We start from the raw sequence: 12480 nt of genomic DNA on the forward strand, positions 1-12480 counted from the left end.
GGTAAATCCTGGCGGTGAGCTGCGGAAGGCAAATCTTGGCAGTGAGCTGGGGAAGGTAAATCCTGGCTGTGAGCTGGGAAAGGTTAATCCTGGCAGTGAGCTGGGGCAGGTAAATCATTGCAGTGAGCTGGGACAGGTAATTCCTGATGGTGAGCTGGGACAGTTAAATACTGATGGTGAGCTGGGGCTGGTAAATCCTAGCAGCGAGGTGGGGCAGGTAAATCAAGGCAGTGAGCTGGGGCAGGTATATCCTGGCAGTGAGCTAGGGCAGGTAAATCCTGGCAGTGAAATGGGGCAGGTAAATCCTGGCAGCAAGCTGGGGCAGGTAAATCAAGGCAGCGAGCTGGGACAGGTTAATCCTGACCGTGAGCTGGGGGAGGTAAAACCTGTCAGTGAGTTTGGACAGGTAAATCCTGACAGTGAGCTGCGGCAGGTAAATACTGGCAGCGAGCTGTGGCAGGAAAATGCTGACAGTGAGCTGGGGCAGGAAAATGCTGACAGTGAGCTGGTACAGCTAAATCCTGGCAGTGTGCTGGGGCAGGTATTTCCTGACAGTGAGCTGGGGCATGTAAATCCTGACAGTGAGCAGGGAAAGGTAAATCCTGGCAGTGAGGTGGGTAATGTAAATCCTGGCACTGAGCTAGGGCAGGTAAATCCATGGCAGTGAGCTGGGATAGGTAAATCCTGGCAGTGAGCTGGGGCACGTAAATCCTATCAGTGAGCTGGGAGAGGTAAATCCTGGCAATGAGCTTGGACAGGTAAATCCTGACAGTGATCTGTGGCAGGTATATCCTGGCAGTGAGCTGGGGCAGGTAAATCCTGGCAGTGAGCTGGGACAAGTAAATCCTGGCAGTTGGCTGGGACAGGAACATCCTAGCAGTGGACTGGAAAGAGCTGGGGCAGGTAAATCCTGGTAGGAAATTTGAGCGAGCTGGGGCAGGTAAATCCTGACAGTGAGCTGGGGCGGGTAAATCCTGGCAGTGAGCTGGGACAAGTAAATCCTGGCAGCGAGCTTGGACAGGTAAATCCTGGCAGTGAGCTGGGACAGGTAAATCCTGGCAGTGAGCTTGGACAGGTAAATCCTGGCAGTGAGGTGTGGCAGGTTAATCCTGACAGTAAGTGGGACAGGTAAATCCTGGTAGTGAGCTGGGGCAGGTAAATCCTGGCAGCAAGCTTGGGCAGGTAAATCCAGACAGCGAGATGGGGCAGGTAAATCCTAGCAGTGAGCTGGGACAGTTAAATCCTGACAGTGAGCTCAGGAAGGTAAATCTTGGCAGTGAGTTGGAGCAGGTAAATCCTGGAAGCGAAGTGGGTCAGGTAAAGCCTGGTAGTGAGCTGGGGCAGGTAAATCCTGACAGTGAGCTGGGTAAGGTAAATCCTGACAGGGAGCTGATGCAGGTAAATCTTGATAGCGAGCAGGGACAGGTAAATCCTGAAAGTGAGCTGGGGCAGGTAAATCCTGGCAGCGAGCTGGGACATGTACACCCTGGCAATGAGCTGAAGCAGATCAATCTTGGCAGTGAAGTGGGACAGGTATATCCTGGCAGCGTACTGGGGCAGGTAAATCCTCACAGTGAGCTGGGGCAGGTAAATCCTGGCTGTGAGCTGGGGCAGGTAAATCCTGGCAGTGAGATGGGGCAGATAAATCCTGGCAGCAAGCTGGGACAGGTAAATCCTGGCAGTGAGCTGGGGCAGATAAATCCTGGCAGCAAGCTGGGACAGGTAAATCCTGGTAGTGATCTGCGGCAGGAAAATCATGGCAGTGAGCTGGGACAGGCGAATCCTGACAGTGAACTGGGGCAGGTAAATCGTGGCAGTGAGCTGGGGTAGGTAAAATTGGCAGCGAGCTGGTGCAGGTAAATCCTGGTAGTGAGCTGCGGCAGGAAAATCCTGACGGGGAGCTGGGGCAGGTAAATCCTGGCAGTGAGCTGGGACAGGTAAATACTGGCAGCGAGCTGGGATAGGGAAATCCTGACAGTGAGCTGGGGCAGGTAAATCCTGGCAGTGAGCTGGGACAGGTAAATCCTAGCAGTGAGCAGTGGCAGGTAAATCCTAGTAGTGAGCTGGGGCAGGAAAATCCTGGCAGTGAGCTGGGACAGGTGAATCCTGACGGTGACCTCGGACAGGTAAATGCTGATGGTGAGCTGGGGCAGGTAAATCCTGGCAGTGAGCTGGGACAGGTAAATCCTAGCAGTGAGGTGTGGCAGGTAAATCCTGACAGTGAGCTGGGACAGGTAAATCCTGGCAGTGAGCTGGGGCATGTAAATCCTGGCAGTGAGCTGGGGCAGGTAAATCCAGACAGCGGTGTGGGGCAGGTAAATCCTGGCAGTGAGCTGGGGCAGGTAAATCCTGACAGTGAGCTGCGGAAGGTAAATCTTGGCAGTGAGTTGGAGCAGGTAAATCCTGGCAGCGAGCAGGGGCAGGTAAATCCTGGAAGTGAGCTGGGGCAGGTAAATCCTGGCAGTGAGCTGGGGCAGGTAAATCCTGACAGTGAGCTGTCGCAGGTAAATCATTGCAGTGAGCTGGGATAGGTAAATCCGGGCAGTGAGCTGGGGCTGGTAAAACCTGGCAGTATGCTGGGATAGGTAAATCCTGGCAGTGAGCTGGGGCAGTAAAATCCTGGCAGCGAGCTGGGACACATAAATCCTGACAGTGAGCTGGGACAGGTAAATCCTGACGGTTAGCGGGGACAGGAAAATCCTGGCAGTGAACTGGGAGGGGGAAATACTGACAGTGGACTGGAATGAGCTGCGGCAGGTAAACCCTGGGATTTGATTTGAGGGAGCTGGGGCAGGTAAATCCTGACAGTGAGCTGGGACAGGTAAATCCTGACAGTGGGCTGGGGCAGGTAAATCCTGACAGTGAGTTGGGACAGGTAAATCCTGGCAGCGAGCTGGTACAGCTAAATCCTGGCATTGTGATGGGGCAGGTAAATCCTGGCAGTGAGCTGGGGCATGTAAATCCTGACAGTGAGCTGGAGCAGGTAAATCCTGGCAGCAAGCTGGTGCAGGTCAAGCCTGGTAGTGAGCTGGGGCAGGAAAATGCTGACAGTGAGCTTGGACAGGTAAATCCTGGCAGTGAGCTGGGGCAGGTAAATCCTGACAGTGAGCTAGGGCAGGTAAATCCTGGCAGCGAGCTGGGACAGGTAAATCCAAGCAGTGAGCTGGGGCAGGTAAATCCTGATAGTGAGCTGGGGCAGGTAAATCCTGGAAGTGAGCTGCGGCAGGTAAATCCTGACAGTGAGCTGGGGCAGGTAAATCCTGGCAGTGAGCTGGGACATGTAAATCCTGACAGTGAGCTGGGACAGATGAATCCTGTAAGTGAGCTGGGGCAGGTAAATCCTAGCTGCGAGCTGGGGCAGGAAAATCCTGTCAGTGAGCTGGGACATGTTAATCCTGACAGTGAGCTGGGACAGATGAATCCTGACAGTGAGCTGGGATAGGTAGGTCCTGGCTATGAGCTGGGACAGGTAAATCCCGCAGTGAGCTGCGGCAGGTAAATTCCGATAGTGAGCTGGGAAATGTAAATCCTGACAGTGAGTTGGGAAATGTAAATCCTGACAGCGAGCTGGCGCAGGTAAATCCTGGCAGTGAGCTGGAGCAGGTAAATCCTGACAGTGAGCTGGGATAGGTAAATCCTGGCAGTGAGCTGGGACAGGTAAATCCTGACTGTGACGTGGACAAGGTAAATCCTGGCAGTGAGCTGGGACAGGGAAATTCTGAAAGTGAGCTGGGGCAGATAAATTCTGGCAGTGAGCTGGGACATGTAAATCTTGGTAGTGAGCTGGGAAAGGTAAATCCTGGCAGTGAGGTTGGAAATGTAAATCCTGGCCCTGAGCTAGGGCAGGTAAATCCATGGCAGTGAGCTGAGGCTGGTAAATCCTGGCAGTGAGCTGGGGCACGTAAATCCTAGCAGTGAGGTAGGACAGGTAAATCCTGGCAATGAGCTGGGACAGGTAAATCCTGGCAGTGAGCTGTGGCAGGTAAATCCTGGCAGTGAGCTGGGACAGGTAAATCCTGGCAGTGAGCTTGGACAGGTAAATCCTGGCAGTGAGGTGTGGCAGGTTAATCCTGACAGTAAGTGGGACAGGTAAATCCTGGTAGTGAGCTGGGGCAGGTAAATCCTGGCAGCGAGCTTGGGCAGGTAAATCCAGACAGCGAGATGGGGCAGGTAAATCCTAGCAGTGAGCTGGGACAGTTAAATCCTGACAGTGAGCTCAGGAAGGTAAATCTTGGCAGTGAGTTGGAGCAGGTAAATCCTGGAAGCGAAGTGGGTCAGGTAAAGCCTGGTAGTGAGCTGGGGCAGGTAAATCCTGACAGTGAGCTGGGTAAGGTAAATCCTGACAGGGAGCTGATGCAGGTAAATCTTGATAGCGAGCAGGGACAGGTAAAACCTGAAAGTGAGCTGGGGCAGGTAAATCCTGGCAGCGAGCTGGGACATGTACACCCTGGCAATGAGCTGAAGCAGATCAATCTTGGCAGTGAAGTGGGACAGGTATATCCTGGCAGCGAACTGGGGCAGGTAAATCCTCACAGTGAGCTGGGGAAGGTAAATCCTGGCTGTGAGCTGGGAAAGGTAAATCCTGGCAGTGAGCTGGGGCAGGTAAATCATTGCAGTGAGCTGGGATAGGTAAATCCTGATGGTGAGCTGGGACAGGTAAATCCTAGCAGCGCGGTGGGGCAGGTAAATCAAGGCAGTAAGCTGGGGCAGGTAAATCCTGGCTGTGAGCTGGGGCAGGTAAATCCTGGCAGTGAGATGGGGCAGATAAATCCTGGCAGCAAGCTAGGACAGGTAAATCCTGGCAGTGAGCTGGGGCAGATAAATCCTGGCAGCAAGCTGGGACAGGTAAATCCTGGTAGTGATCTGCGGCAGGAAAATCATGGCAGTGAGCTGGGACAGGCGAATCCTGACAGTGAACTGGGGCAGGTAAATCGTGGCAGTGAGCTGGGGTAGGTAAAATTGGCAGCGAGCTGGTGCAGGTAAATCCTGGTAGTGAGCTGCGGCAGGAAAATCCTGACAGGGAGCTGGGGCAGGTAAATCCTGGCAGTGAGCTGGGACAGGTAAATACTGGCAGCGAGCTGGGATAGGGAAATCCTGACAGTGAGCTGGGGCAGGTAAATCCTGGCAGTGAGCTGGGACAGGTAAATCCTAGCAGTGAGCAGTGGCAGGTAAATCCTAGTAGTGAGCTGGGGCAGGAAAATCCTGGCAGTGAGCTGGGACAGGTGAATCCTGACGGTGACCTCGGACAGGTAAATGCTGATGGTGAGCTGGGGCAGGTAAATCCTGGCAGTGAGCTGGGACAGGTAAATCCTAGCAGTGAGGTGTGGCAGGTAAATCCTGACAGTGAGCTGGGACAGGTAAATCCTGGCAGTGAGCTGGGGCATGTAAATCCTGGCAGTGAGCTGGGGCAGGTAAATCCAGACAGCGGTGTGGGGCAGGTAAATCCTGGCAGTGAGCTGGGGCAGGTAAATCCTGACAGTGAGCTGCGGAAGGTAAATCTTGGCAGTGAGTTGGAGCAGGTAAATCCTGGCAGCGAGCAGGGGCAGGTAAATCCTGGAAGTGAGCTGGGGCAGGTAAATCCTGGCAGTGAGCTGGGGCAGGTAAATCCTGACAGTGAGCTGCGGAAGGTAAATCTTGGCAGTGAGTTGGAGCAGGTAAATCCTGGCAGCGAGCAGGGGCAGGTAAATCCTGGAAGTGAGCTGGGGCAGGTAAATCCTGGCAGTGAGCTGGGGCAGGTAAATCCTGACAGTGAGCTGTCGCAGGTAAATCATTGCAGTGAGCTGGGATAGGTAAATCCGGGCAGTGAGCTGGGGCTGGTAAAACCTGGCAGTATGCTGGGACAGGTAAATCCTGGCAGTGAGCTGGGGCAGTAAAATCCTGGCAGCGAGCTGGGACACATAAATCCTGACAGTGAGCTGGGACAGGTAAATCCTGACGGTTAGCGGGGACAGGAAAATCCTGGCAGTGAACTGGGAGGGGGAAATACTGACAGTGGACTGGAACGAGCTGCGGCAGGTAAACCCTGGGATTTGATTTGAGGGAGCTGGGGCAGGTAAATCCTGACAGTGAGCTGGGACAGGTAAATCCTGACAGTGGGCTGGGGCAGGTAAATCCTGACAGTGAGTTGGGACAGGTAAATCCTGGCAGCGAGCTGGTACAGCTAAATCCTGGCATTGTGATGGGGCAGGTAAATCCTGACAGTGAGCTGGGGCATGTAAATCCTGACAGTGAGCTGGAGCAGGTAAATCCTGGCAGCAAGCTGGTGCAGGTCAAGCCTGGTAGTGAGCTGGGGCAGGAAAATGCTGACAGTGAGCTTGGACAGGTAAATCCTGGCAGTGAGCTGGGGCAGGTAAATCCTGACAGTGAGCTAGGGCAGGTAAATCCTGGCAGCGAGCTGGGACAGGTAAATCCAAGCAGTGAGCTGGGGCAGGTAAATCCTGATAGTGAGCTGGGGCAGGTAAATCCTGGTAGTGAGCTGCGGCAGGTAAATCCTGACAGTGAGCTGGGGCAGGTAAATCCTGGCAGTGAGCTGGGACATGTAAATCCTGACAGTGAGCTGGGACAGATGAATCCTGTAAGTGAGCTGGGGCAGGTAAATCCTAGCTGCGAGCTGGGGCAGGAAAATCCTGTCAGTGAGCTGGGACATGTTAATCCTGACAGTGAGCTGGGACAGATGAATCCTGACAGTGAGCTGGGATAGGTAGGTCCTGGCTATGAGCTGGGACAGGTAAATCCCGCAGTGAGCTGCGGCAGGTAAATTCTGATAGTGAGCTGGGAAATGTAAATCCTGACAGTGAGTTGGGAAATGTAAATCCTGACAGCGAGCTGGCGCATGTAAATCCTGGCAGTGAGCTGGAGCAGGTAAATCCTGACAGTGAGCTGGGATAGGTAAATCCTGGCAGTGAGCTGGGACAGGTAAATCCTGACTGTGACGTGGACAAGGTAAATCCTGGCAGTGAGCTGGGACAGGGAAATTCTGAAAGTGAGCTGGGGCAGATAAATTCTGGCAGTGAGCTGGGACATGTAAATCTTGGTAGTGAGCTGGGAAAGGTAAATCCTGGCAGTGAGGTTGGAAATGTAAATCCTGGCCCTGAGCTAGGGCAGGTAAATCCATGGCAGTGAGCTGAGGCTGGTAAATCCTGGCAGTGAGCTGGGAAATGTAAATCCTGTCACTGAGCTAAGGCAGGTAAATCCATGGCAGTGAGCTGGGGCAGGTAACTCCTGAAAGCGAGCTGGGACAGGTAAATCCTGAGAGTGAGCTGGGGCAGGTAAATCCTGACAGGGAGCTGGGGAAGGTAAATCCTGGCAGCGAGGTGGGACAGGTAAATTCTGGTATTGAGTTGCGGCAGGTAAATCCTGACAGTGAGCTGGGGCAGGTAAATCCTGGCAGTGAGCTGGGACATGAAAATCCTGGCAGTGAGCTGGGGCAGGTAAATCCTGGTAGTGAGCTGCGGCAGGTAAATCCTGACAGTGAGCTGGGGAGGTAAATCCTGGCAGTGAGCTGGGACATGTAAATCCTGACAGTGAGATGGGACCGATGAATCCTGAAAGTGAGCTAGGGCAGGTAAATCCTGGCAGTGAGCTGGGACAGGTAAATCCTTGCAGTGAGCTGGGGCAGGTAAATCCAGGCTGCGAGCTGGGGCTCGAAAATCCTGGCAGTGAGCTGGGGCAGGTAAATACTGACAGTGAGCTGGGACAGGTAAATCCTGGCAGGGAGCTGGGACAGGAAAATTCTGACATTGAGCTGTGTCAGGTAAATCCTGACAGTGAGCTGGGCAGGTAAATAATGGGAATGAGCTTGGACAGGAAAGTCCTGACAGCGAGCTGGGGCAGGTAAATCCTGGCAGTGAACTGGGGCAGGTAAATCCTGACAGTGAGCTGGGACAGGTAAATCCTGGCAGCGAGCTGGTGAAGGTCAAGACTGGTAGTGAGCTGGGGCAGCAAAATCCTGACAGTGAGCTGGGACAGGTAAATCCTGACAGTGAGCTGGGGCAGGTAAATCCTGACAGTGAGCTGGGGCAGGTAAATCCTGACAGTGAGCTGGGAAATGTAAATCCTGACAGTGAGTTGGGAAATGTAAATCCTGACAGCGAGCTGACGCAGGTAAATCCTGGCAGTGAGCTAGGGCAGTTAATTCATGGCAACGAGCTTGGACAGGAAAATTCTGGCAGCGAGCTGGGGCTGGTAAATGCAGGTAGCGATATGGGGCAGGTAAATCCAGGCATTGAGCTGGGGCAGGTAAATCCTGTCAGTGAGCTGGGACAGGTAAATCCTGTGAGTGATCTGGGACAGCTAAATCCTTGCACTGAGCAGTGGCAGGTCAATCCTGACAGGTAGCTGGGACAGGAAAATCCTGGCAGTGAGCTGCGGCAGGTAAATCCTGACAGCGAGCTGGGGCAGGTAAATCATGGCACTAAGCTGTGGAAGATCAATACTGGCAGTGAGCTGGGGCAGGAAAATCCTGGCAGTGAACTGGGGCAGGTAAATCCTGACAGTGAGCTGGGACAGGTAAATCCTGGCAGCGAGCTGGTGAAGGTCAAGACTGGTAGTGAGCTGGGGCAGCAAAATCCTGACAGTGAGCTGGGACAGGTAAATCCTGACAGTGAGCTGGGGCAGGTAAATCCTGACAGTGAGCTGGGGCAGGTAAATCCTGGCAGTGAGCTGGGACATGTAAGTCCTGACAGTGAGCTGGGACAGATGAATCCTGACAGTGAGCTGGGACTGGTAGGTCCTGGCCATGAGCTGGGGCAGGTAAATCCTGCAGTGAGCTGGGGCAGGTAAATCCTGACAGTGAGCTGGGAAATGTAAATCCTGACAGTGAGTTGGGAAATGTAAATCCTGACAGCGAGCTGACGCAGGTAAATCCTGGCAGTGAGCTAGGGCAGTTAATTCATGGCAACGAGCTTGGACAGGAAAATTCTGGCAGCGAGCTGGGGCTGGTAAATGCAGGTAGCGATATGGGGCAGGTAAATCCAGGCATCGAGCTGGGGCAGGTAAATCCTGTCAGTGAGCTGGGACAGGTAAATCCTGTGAGTGATCTGGGACAGCTAAATCCTTGCACTGAGCAGTGGCAGGTCAATCCTGACAGGTAGCTGGGACAGGAAAATCCTGGCAGTGAGCTGGGGCAGGTAAATCCTGACAGCGAGCTGGGGCAGGTAAATCATGGCACTGAGCTGTGGAAGATCAATACTGGCAGTGAGCTGGGGCAGGTAAATCCTGGCACTGAGCTGTGGAAGATCAATACTGGCAGTGAGCTGGGACAGGTAAATCCTGGCACTGAGCTGTGGAAGATCAATACTGGCAGTGAGCTGGGGCAGGTAAATCCGGACAGCGAGCTGGGAAAGGTCAATCCTGACAGTGAGCTGGGGCAGGTAAATCCTGACAGGGAGCTGGTGCAGGTAAATCCTGGCAGTGAGTTGGGGCAGTTGAATCCTGACAGTGAGCTGGGGCAGGAAAATCCTAGCAGTGAGCTGGGGCATGTAATTCCTGGCAGTGATCTGGGGCTGGTAAATCCTGGCACCGAGCTGGGACAGGTGAATCTAAGCAGTGAGCTGGTGCAGGTAAATCCTGGCTGTGAGCTGGTGCAGGTAAATCCTGACAGGGAACTGGGGTAGGTAAATCCTGGCAGCGAGCTGGGGCAGGTAAATCCTGGTAGTGAGCTGTGGCAGGTATATCCTGGCAGCGAGCTCGGGCAGGTAAATCCTGGTAGTGAGCTGGGACAGGTAAATCCTGAAAGCGAGCTGGGACAGGTAAATCCTGAGAGTGAGCTGGGGCAGGTAAATCCTGACAGGGAGCTGGGGAAGGTAAATCCTGGCAGCGAGGTGGGACAGGTAAATTCTGGTATTGAGTTGCGGCAGGTAAATCCTGACAGTGAGCTGGGACAGGGAAATCCTGGCAGTGAGCTGGGACATGAAAATCCTGGCAGTGAGTTGGGACAGGTAAATCCAAGAAGTTAGCTTGGACAGGGAAATCCTGGCAGTGAGCTGGGGCAGGTAAATCCTGGTAGTGAGCTGCGGCAGGTAAATCCTGTCAGTGAGCTGGGGAGGTAAATCCTGGCAGTGAGCTGGGACATGTAAATCCTGACAGTGAGATGGGACCGATGAATCCTGAAAGTGAGCTAGGGCAGGTAAATCCTGGCAGTGAGCTGGGACAGGTAAATCCTTGCAGTGAGCTGGGGCAGGTAAATCCTAGCTGCGAGCTGGGGCTCGAAAATCCTGGCAGTGAGCTGTGTCAGGTAAATCCTGACAGTGAGCTGGGCAGGTAAATAATGGGAATGAGCTTGGACAGGAAAGTCCTGAGCGAGCTGGGGCAGGTAAATCCTGGCAGTGAACTGGGGCAGGTAAATCCTGACAGTGAGCTGGGGCAGGTAAATCCAGGTAGCGAGCTGGGGCAGGTAAATCCAGGCCTCGAGCTGGGGCAGATAAATCGTGGGAGTGAGCCGGGACAGGTAAATCCTGGCACTGAGCTGTGGCAGATCAATCCTGGCAGTGAGCTGGGGCAGGAAAATCCTGGCAGTGAGCTGGGACAGGTAAATCCTGGCACTGAGCTGTGGCAGATCAATCCTGGCAGTGAGCTGGGGCAGGTATTTCCTGACAGCGAGCTGTGGCAGGAAAATCCTGGCAGTGAGCTGTGGCAGGTAAATCCTGGCAGCGAGCTGGTGAAGGTCAAGCCTGGTAGTGAGCTGGGGCAGCAAAATCCTGACAGTGAGCTGGGACAGGTAAATCCTGGCAGTGAGCTTGGGCAGGTAAATCCTGACAGTGAGCTGGGGCAGGTAAATCCTGACAGTGAACTGGGGCAGGTAAATCCTGGCAGTGAGCTGGGACATGTAAGTCCTGACAGTGAGCTGGGACAGATGAATCCTGACAGTGAGCTGGGACTGGTAGGTCCTGGCCATGAGCTGGGGCAGGTAAATCCTGCAGTGAGCTGTGGCAGGTAAATCCTGGCAACGAGCTGTTGAATGTCAAGCCTGGTAGTGAGCTGGGGCAGGTAAATCCTGACAGTGAGCTGGGATAGGTAAATCCTTGCTGTGAGCTGGGGCAGGTAAATCCTGACAGTGAGCTGGGATAGGTAAATCCTTGCTGTGAGCTGGGGCAGGTAAATCCTGATAGTGAGCTTGGACAGGTCAATCGTGACAGTGAGCTGTGGCAGGTAAATCCTGGCAGTGAGCTGGGGCAGGAAAATCGTGACAGTGAGCTGGGGCAGGTAAATACTGGCAGTGAGCTTTGGCAGTTAAATCCTCGTAGTGAGCTGGGGCAGGAAAATCCTCGTAGTGACCTGGGATAGGTAAATCCTGACTGTGAACTGGGGCATGTAAATCCTGATAATGAGCTGGTACAGGTAAATAGTGACAGTGAGCTGGGACAGGGAAATTCTGAAAGTGAGTTGGGGCAGATAAATCCTGGCAGTGAACTGGGACATGTAAACCTGGTAGTGAGCTGGGACAGGTAAATCCTGGCAGTGAGGTGGGAAATATAAATCCTGGTACTGAGCTAGGGCAGGTAAATCCATGGCTGTGAGCTGGGACATGTAAATCCTGGCAGTGAGCTGGCGCAGGTAAATTCTGGCAGCGAGCTGGGACAGGTAAATCCAAGCAGTGAGCTGGGGAAGGTTAATCCTGGCAGTGAGCTGGGGCAGGTAAATCCTGGTAGTGAGCTGCAGCAGGTAGATCCTGACAGTGAGCTGGGGCAGGTAAATCCAAGCAGTGAGCTGGGACATGTAAATCCTGACAGTGAACTTGGCCAGATGAATCCTGAAAGTGAGCTGGGGCGGGTAAATTCTGGCAGTGAGCAGGGGCAGGTAAATCCTTGCAGTGAGCTGGGGCAGGCTAATCCTAGCTGCGAACTGGGACAGGAAAATCCTGACAGTGAGCTGGGGCAGGAAAATGGTGACAGTGTGCTTTGGCAGGTAAATCCTGGCACTGACCTGGGGCAGTTAAATCCTGGTAGCGAGCTGGGATAGGGAAATACAGAAAGTGAGCTGGGACAGGTAAATCCAGGCAGTGAGCTGGGACATGTCAATCCTGGCAGTGAGCTGGGACAGGTAAATCCTGGCAGTGAGCTTGGAAATCTAAATCCTGGCAGTGAGCCGGGGCAGTAAACCTGGCAGTGAGCTGGGACATGTAAATCCTGGCATTGAGCTTGGAAATGTAAATCTTTGCACTGCGCTAGGGCAGGTAAATCAATGACAGTGAGCTGGGGAAGGAATATCCTGGCAGTGGGCTGGGGCACGTAAATCCTAGCAATGACCTGGGACAGGTAAATCCTGGCAGTGAGCTGGGACAGGTAAATCCTGGCAGTGCGCTGGGGCAGTTAAATCCTGACAGTGAGCTGGGGCAGGTAAATCCTGGCAGTGAGCTGGGACAGGTAAATCCTGGCAGTGCGCTGGGGCAGTTAAATCCTGACAGTGAGCTGGGACAGGTAAATCCTGACAGTGAGTTGGGACAGGTAAATCCTGACAGTGAGTTGGGACAGGTAAATCCTG

Source organism: Carcharodon carcharias, chromosome 2, assembly GCF_017639515.1.
Source record: "Carcharodon carcharias isolate sCarCar2 chromosome 2, sCarCar2.pri, whole genome shotgun sequence".
In the NCBI taxonomy this organism is placed as follows: domain Eukaryota; kingdom Metazoa; phylum Chordata; class Chondrichthyes; order Lamniformes; family Lamnidae; genus Carcharodon; species Carcharodon carcharias.